Source organism: Dipteris shenzhenensis, chromosome 28 (genome assembly GCF_047967505.1).
Source record: "Dipteris shenzhenensis isolate YYH24624 ecotype China chromosome 28, Dip_SZ_1.0, whole genome shotgun sequence".
In the NCBI taxonomy this organism is placed as follows: Eukaryota; Viridiplantae; Streptophyta; class Polypodiopsida; order Gleicheniales; family Dipteridaceae; genus Dipteris; species Dipteris shenzhenensis.
In genome coordinates, this window is record NC_141623.1 from 28,257,908 (window position 1) to 28,266,529 (window position 8,622).

Below are 8,622 nucleotides of genomic sequence, written 5' to 3' on the forward strand. Positions count from 1 at the left end.
ACCACCCATAGATCATAAGCGGGCAAGATTGCCTCCCATGTCGAGCGGAAGTGTAAGATTGCACACCCAAGTCGAGCCCACCTTTTAGATGCATTCAATTCATCATGGGCCTAAAGTTTCCATGCATTCAATTCATGATGAGCATAGATGGGCAGCTCTAGACTCCAGATTCTTAGGCCGGGTTCACACCGAGTGGCGGATGTGGGAGCCAGCACCAAAGGTGTCCACCTGCCTGCAGCTCCCACACAAATGTCTGGGTGCCTGCGGATTCACACCAGCTACTGCCGCCCCTGCCTGCACACTTTAGGCACAGTCCACTTCCCTCACCTTGTCATTGATTCGTAATACTAGGCCTCAATGCAACTTCCACATGATATGGACATTCTCATGCTCGCTCAACTCCTTTCACAATTCCATCGTTGAAACTCATGAACAAAATTTGTAGAACCCTCATGTAAAGCATAAGCAGTCCATACCTACTTACACTTTTTAAGACAACTCACATGGCATGTTACTCAAACCCATTTATTTAAAAAAATGTCCATTCTCTTTTAATCTCATCTCTAATTATTAATCTATGCGTGGATGAATAAAGTGGCCAAGTTGCAATACAATGTGAAATAAAGATGGTGTAGTACAATGAAGAAACTGAACCAATCTAAGCGGAATCCGATGAGGAGGAGCTTGCTCCATCTTCTTCACCACAGACCACATGAACCATCTTTTTGGAATGTTCTCTATACATTGTTCTTGCTAGATTTTCACGACGATCTGCACCCGAACCAAAATCATTTCCCACTACTAGATCCCCACCTCTTTGGCCACGTTCAATTGCTTCGTCGGCTGGGACTGCCTCACAGCTCGTAATTCTACCATAGAGCTTGCTGCAGTTCTTTCACCTTCATCTTCGAAAGAGGCGATCTCAAACTCACCCAACCAATCCATGTCAAAGGCATCACCAAAAAGATTGCTATGCCTGCTTGGCATGCTCGAGAAAAGCTGCCATGCTTGTGTGCATAGCCTAAAAAATTGTCTAGCCTTCTTGCCTCCAAAGCCTCCTGTCGAGAGGAAGAGTCCTTGAGGTGATCTAGAAGTGCACAACTGGTGTTTGCCAACTATCCCAAGGACTCATCTAAGCTGTGATTGCCTCCTCCCTCCCCCGCATGCCCCCCCCATGTGTGTTGGATGTTGGATGACTGCTAGATATGCTATGACCCTTTTCTCCATCTCCACTTGGTAGTGTGTTTACATTAGGTGCTGCTGAGTTTATCACTGAAGAAGCATGGCTCACGCAGACTACATGAGCCCTATCATGAATATACTCATCTACGACATCATGCCACTTGCTGGTGCATTTTTTATCATTGCTCGAGATTGCATTATGTGCTTTATCTTGCTTATATTGCTAGTACACTCTTCCCCACTTCTTTCGACAGGTCTCACTATCTTTGTCAAAATGGTATGGAGAAGCAAGCCGTGTTGCAACCTTGCTCCATAGGTGCATTCCTTGTTTCTGGGGATTATTGAACCCCTCGTGCATACCACCCCTTATGTGAACTAGTTGGTCAACCCAAAAGTCTTTCCAGAAACCTGACCCTTTAGCATCCTCGTCCACACTATCATCTTCTAGATCTACCTTTGAGACTTTCTTTTTCGAGGCTTTGGGCTTCTTTTGAACACTTGGAGCATTCCCTTCAACATCCAGCACATCTTCCATGGGTAGAGCCTTCCTCCTCGAGGCCTTGCACCCTTTGGAGGGTTGAGAGGCTACCATTTCAACCCCTATATCACTATCATTAGCATTGGAGCCCACGTAGCACAGACTCACAGGCTTGGAGGTCATGTAGCATGGACTTGGAGGCTTTTGCCCACCCCCCAACATAGGTGGATGAAACATCAAAGAGGATCTTGGTGATGGAGAGGTCAACATCACAATGAAGTTATGTGGCGGCAATGAAAGGGGTAGGCTAGCATGTGGCAGAGTGAAGCCAAAGAATGATGGATGGAGTGTGTTGGGAGCCCTAGAAGTCCTCCTCAATCTGAGAATCTTGGTATTGGGAGTGGTTTGCATCCATAGCAGAAGTTATGAACCTATGTAAAGAAAAGACGTTTCAAAATATTTGTAAGACACCTCACAAAATGTGAATTTATAAGAACCTATCACATAATGTTTTATTCAATTGGTTTCATGTCTGTATTGCAAGCAATGTACTTCATACTTCAATTGGTTTCATGTATGCATTGCAAGCAATGTCTCATCGACAAACAGGATGATAAAAAAGAGACAAACATAGTAGAACGCAAAACCTTGTTAAAGACAAACATTGTTCATGAATCTATATAATGCAGTCGCAGCGCTTAAACTATAAATTATGCAGCACCCATCTCCTATTTCAAATAATGAAGTGTCAATCTGAAACAATATGCATATGACTATGCAATGTCCATTTCGTATTGCAGTATCCTTTTCGTATTGCAAATAATGCAGAATCCATATGAAACAGTGTGCATATGAATATGTGCATTCAAGTGACAGAGACTCGTTTTTGTGGTTGTTCCTAACGTAGAAATTAGTACGAAAGAAAGGAAGGATGTGTAACAAAACAAAAAAGCCATTGTGTATTCACAATAGCACAAATTGAATGTTGAATTATCTCTGAATTAAGGAGGTAGAGCATGCTACACATAGATGGGAGATACAATCAACAGAGCAGCCAGAAGTTCATGAGCTGCTAAACGAATCCAATGTCTTGTATAAAATTTCAAGAGCATGAGGAGACATTTCGTAGGAAGCAACGATGGGAATTCGAACCAAGACAAGCAGATGTAGCAACGAGCCAAGAAGCTGAAATTTTCAAGCAGGAATCTCTCAGGAAGGGAGGCCAAAGAAAAAGCTGCGACAGTCAATAGAATGGTAGTGCTCTTGCGTTACTATGATGATTGGCTCTACGAATCACAATATGTAGAGGAAGGAGAGAAAAATGAATAGCAAAACGTATTCATCCGATTTAAACGTGTGCCTAGGCAGAACGCAATTGTTCCATCCAAACGCACGCAGGTGTAGATGGATACCTGGGAGAGAGAGCTTTGTGGGAGAACGACACCCTTGTTGGCAAAATGGAGAGGAGAGAAGGCGCATGTGGAGCGATGTTACAAACAAAATCAAACCAGAAGTGACGTTCACCTAGTGGAGTACATATATATGTTCATGGAGAAGTGCAGAGCCAAACTTGCTAGGCTTCCATGGCTGCTTTGGAACTGTGATCCAGACTCAAGGCAAGCTACACAATTGATGAGACTTTTGCAAGCTGGGATCGTGCAAGCTAATGATTAGAAATACGAAATGAAGGAGCAGCAATGTACCTCCCAACGCACTTCAGAGCAGCATGCATATGAAGCCTTGATTCAAGGCAGTGATTTATCGAGCATGACAGCACGGGAAAGCCAAGAAGAATCCCGTTCAATTTGTGGTGGCTGAAGAATCATGATTGGTTAGAGATTCAGCGCCAAGGTGGTTGGGCGGAGGGGGGAGTCTGGACGAGTTTCTTTGGAAGCTGGCCATGCAGCTTGGATTACGGTGGAGAGTGCCACCCATGGTGTGAACAGCCATGTCCACCCGGCTTGCTCTCATTGGATATTCTCACTCGATGCTCTTTGCCACCGGGTGGTGTGAACGCGACCTTGAGTAGCTTAGCGAGTGTCCATGGAGCAAAAGTCAATTATCTCTTCCGACAGTCTTCTTTGCTACAGTGTCGGTAGTCTTCTTTTCTCTGTAATAGCTAAAAATCCAACGTTTGCTTGGAAATCGACGTAATGATCGAGCTTGGACCCCCGATTGCTCATTCTCTAAGAATTCTCCTCCATCGCTCTCAGTTGGATTCTGCCCACGCACCTCATTTTTGCCTTTGCTCATTCTGGTGCGTTGAAACAACGCGTCGTTCCGTTGCTTTTCTGCAAACCAGTAGCAAGGCGTTTGCGGCTTTGCACAGACAATTCGAGGTACGTCTTCTGTCCACTGTTTGCTAACTATGACTTGCGACGCCTCTTGGAGTGGAATTACCACCCCCCGTTTGAATCTTAGATAACATCGAAATGGAAGGTCACCCGAATTCCAGCTCTTGCGGTTGCTTGTCAACTCCACAAGGACAAGCTAGTTTGCAAACCGGCCTTCCGCACAACACCATTTCCTTGTGTTTGGCGCTGTTACAGTACGAACCTTGTACAAACCGTACGGCTTGCAAACCCTGTTCACTAGAACAACCCAACGTACTGTGGTAAAAAAATTCGGAGCGCGACGGGAACGTTATGTCATGCTATTATACGCATTGAGCCGAGGAAGCGCGAGGGATCATGTGCGAAGTTTAAGTTAAGTTGAACCTTGAAGAGTTGGTTGTAATCAAACTGTTGCCGGCAGATGGCTAGTAATTTGAGGGAAAATTGCCTCCCTCTTTCTGGTGTCAGTCAGAGCAACTACAAACACTTGTCATGCCATGACTAAGTGGCGTACAGTTCTTTCACAACCTTGGCAGTCAATTGCTATGATATTGCTTCCCTGAGCGCCATTTGCACTCTTCTCCTTTGGCATGCTTAAATTGGAACTTTTCTAGTTTTGAGGAGTCTTGAAAAGCTCATCATGAGTATGCACATTCATTTAAGAGCCTCTTCTGGACATCTGTTCTCAATTGCTGCAGGCTTCAATACATATTCAGAAAAGAAGTCAAAACAAGAAAGCAAATTCACACGTGGGCTTCTAAGGCATCAATAAGTAGAGGTCCTGCTGTTGCATATGCAACAAGTAGAGGTCCTGCTGTTGCATATGATAATGGAGTTATAACCGTACATTTACTTGTCATGTTTTTAAAAAAGTTTTTTTCAGAGGAAAGAACACTCTATTGATAAACTCCTTAGTGACACGGACACCAACAAAAATACAACTCCCCAATGAAAGGACAATGTAAAAACACAACCTTTTCGTCCCCCCATTGATTGCTCCTCCCGTTGGCTCCCAAGCTCCCTGCCGCCGAGGGTTGGCCCTGTGCCAGCACCCATGAATACTAGGTCTCCGACTGGCTCTCCAGCCGCGAAGCGGGTGAAAGATGATCAAGGATCCGAGAGCTCCCGGCATGCAGGAGGAGGACTCAAAAGATGACATGGACCTTGCGGAGGACAATAGACACACCCTTCAAGGTTTGTCAGAAGAAATATCCAGTGGACTGGGGAAGCTCGTTCTAGGGGTTCCAGAAGATGCTGTGGTGTTCGAGGCATCAGTCTCCAGTAATAAGATTATAGGAGAATACGCCGAGCTCCGCAAGAAGGGAATTTTTGTGTATTTCATGGGGAAGACCTACTCAGAGGCCGACCTGGAGAGATGGAGAGCAAGCCCCAATATGCCGAGATAAACTCTTAGAAGGAGAGCGGCGTAGTGAAGTCCAATGGCAGGAAGAGCAAGGCCGGAAGGCAGAATTATTTTGATGTATTGGGGTCCTCCAACTACTCGATTGATCATGCTGGTTAAGTTGCTGTCATGGATTATGCATGGGCTTGGTCTGAGAGCCAAGAGATGGGTATTGGCAGCAAAAATCAGACAGTGGAATGTTAACATTGTTTGTTTGCAGGAGATAAAACTGTGTGAGGAAGAGGCTTCGTTCTTGGTGGCCCTCTTCAAGGGCTTTGATGTTTTCTTTTCATGCAAGAAGACAGGAGCTGGGGGCTCTGTGGTCCTCTGCTGCAAGGAGCTACGGGCAGCCAAGGTGCTTGCACACCCAGCTGGATCAGCGGTTGGCATCGGCATTGAAGTTGAAGGGGAGCCCTTATGCATAGTATCGATTTATACTCCCACAGATGCAAGGGAATGCGAGGACTTCTGGGAATGGTTGGGTGAACATGACCTGGGTGCATAGTTCGTGGTTGTGGGAGACTTTAATCATGCTGAAACTCAGAGCAGAGCTGCTGTTATCTAAACAGCAAGGGAGCTAGGGAAAGCTCGCGCCAAGAATACAAGAGTAATGGACTCGGATGCAAGGGAGAAGTTAAGAGATCTGAGGCAGCGGGACACATTGGATGCCCAGGAACTGAAGGAGGTGCAGCACTGTGGAGCTACCCTTAAGCAGGTAGAATTGCAAAAGGCAGAAGGGGCGAGAATCTGGCAGCCAAATGGCTGGCGCTAGGGGATGCTCCCTCTTCTTTTTTTTTCAAAACTTTGAAAACAGACAAAGCAAGGGACAACATATGCAGGATCAAAGACCAGGACGATCGCTGGCTTACAGAGCAGGATGATATCACATAGCAAATCACATCCTCCCTCGAGGCTATCTTGGGGGTGGCAGAATTCAAGACAAGAGGCAAGCTGGAAGCGAGGCAAATGCTGACTGAATGCATAGACCAGAAAGTCACAGAGGATGATATGCAGGCACTTGGTCGGCCATTTACAGTTGAGGAGGCAGATGCAACACTTCTCCAGTTGAAGAAGAACAAAGCTCCAGGCCCAGATGGCCTGTCAGCTGAAGTATACCTGGCTCTTTGGGACACTATTAGAGGTCCTTTTGTCAGAATGGCCAACGCAACGTGGAAAAGGGAATTCATCTCCCCCAAAGTAAATAAGGGGCTGATCAAGCTAATCCCCAAGAGATTTCCCACAGAGAAATTCAGGGATTGGAGACCCCTGTCTTTGCTGAATGTGTCATATAAACTGATAGCCAAGATGGTGGCAGCAAGAATTGCCAATATTGTCCCAAAGGTAGTCTCGAGCCAACAGTATGGCTTCGTCAAAGGTAGACACATTCAAGACAATGTGTTGAATGTTATATCTGCCCTAGAACATGCGTGGACCAACAAGGAAGAAATCATTATGTTGAACATTGATTTTGACAAGGCATATGACTGGGTGGAATGGGGATACATAATAGATGTGATCCAGGCCATGGGCTTTGGGGAAAGGTTCCTGGCTGCTATAAGAATGCTACTGTCAAATGCCTCAGCTGGGGTGTCGGTCAATGGCTCTGAAGTGGGATGCCTGCCACTTAGAAGGTCTATAAGACAGGGCTGTCCATGTAAGAAATCCTAGATTTACTATATTTAAAAATGTGCTAAGGAACAGAAAAGGAGACTAAAATAGCAGAGAACAAGGAATAATTGTATTGCTTGAGTGTCTGTAGTATTTGTAGTGTGTCATCCATACAATTGGGCCTCTCTTATATAGAGAGTGAAGAGTCACACATGAAAAGGTGTGTACTCCAAATTGTATGTGCATGAAGAGGTGTGTACCCCTTGTGAAGGGTGTGACCCTTGATGAGAGGGTACATTACAATAGGAGTGTCTCTTCCATAGAATGTCTCTTGTGAGCCATGCAGCAATGCAAGGTAAGAGCTTTGCTCTAGAGTGTTTAATTAATTAAATACACTAATTAAGTGCCATTTCCATGTAGGCCCGGGGAGGGGGGGGGGCACTAGTATAATACCACAACCGGATTAACCATAAAAGTTAATTAAAAGATATAGAACCTTGTATAAATATCAAAAAACCAAGATAAAAAGTCGGCAAAAGAAAAGAGCATAAGTGAAAATTAAAAGAGGGGGGTGGGGGGGCATACAGAAAAAATACTTAATAAATTATTAGGCAATGCATAAGGGAGGGGGGGGGGGGGCAATTATTGTGTATTAGAATGTGTGTGCATGCGTGCATGCATGCATGCATGTGTGTGTGTGTGTGTGTGTGTGTGTGTGTGTGTGTTGGGCTCGAGTTGCTAACTCGAGGGCTCAAGTTGTACAATATCTAACTCTAAGGCTCGACTTAAGCTCTTACTCGAGGGTGAACTTTCCTTGAAGCACTCAGCTCAAGGCTCATGTAAACTCTATTGTGGGACGGACCACCCTTGCGACGCCTCGCCACTCGGTGCCACCGATCCATTTCAGCCGACCGCACTGCCCCGGAGGGGCATCACGGACGGCTAGCTCCGCCGCTCGGCCCCCCTCGAAGAGGAGGGGTGAGGGGTGTGGTTGTGGTGAGGACGCTCAGACAGGCATGCCCTTGGACAAGCCGCGGGCGCAAGTTGCGTTCAAAGACTCGATGATTCGCGGAATTCTGCAATTCACACTACGTATCGCATTTCGCTGCGTTCTTCATCGTTGCAAGAGCCAAGATATCCGTTGCTGACAGTCATTTTTACTTGTGTTACGTCCTCCACGAGGGAGGGAGATCAGACCGTTGCGTTTCTTCGGTGCCTCGCACCCCTCGCGAGGGGGGCGGAAGTGAGATCAGGAGAATCCCCTCAAAGCAATGCAGAGAGTGGTACGCAGGTATCACGAAAAGGAAAAGAGAAGGTAGATCAGCCCATGTATGATGTGAATGCAGGTCACTCTTGTGTGGATGGTGAATCCAGTGGCTCAGAACAGAGCATTGATGATGAGTTGGGTATTCCTTCTGTTGTTACACCTAGAGTAAGGAAGACCAGGGATGTTTTGAGAGCACCTAGAAGTGAGCCTATTTTGCGCAGGTCTACCAGGGTTAGGTATCCTGTGGATAGGCTGAAATATGATGGACTTACAGCTGTTCACTATGCCTATATGTTCAAAGTGATACAGGAACCAGAACCCACTTCTTTTGAGCAAGCCATGGGAAATGAAA

The 8,622-nt window shown here is 45.9% G+C and overlaps 1 non-coding gene and 1 pseudogene across 1 annotated transcript; both read right to left on the reverse strand.

Moving 5' to 3' along the window:
* Positions 1–801: 801 nt before the first annotated feature.
* Positions 802–1,717, reverse strand: LOC147883405 (uncharacterized; annotated as a pseudogene).
* A 6,286-nt stretch (positions 1,718–8,003) lies between these two features.
* On the reverse strand, positions 8,004–8,156 carry LOC147883406 (5.8S ribosomal RNA). Its single transcript, XR_015543835.1, has one exon. It is a non-coding gene; the product is annotated as a 5.8S ribosomal RNA (ribosomal RNA).
* Positions 8,157–8,622: the final 466 nt, after the last annotated feature.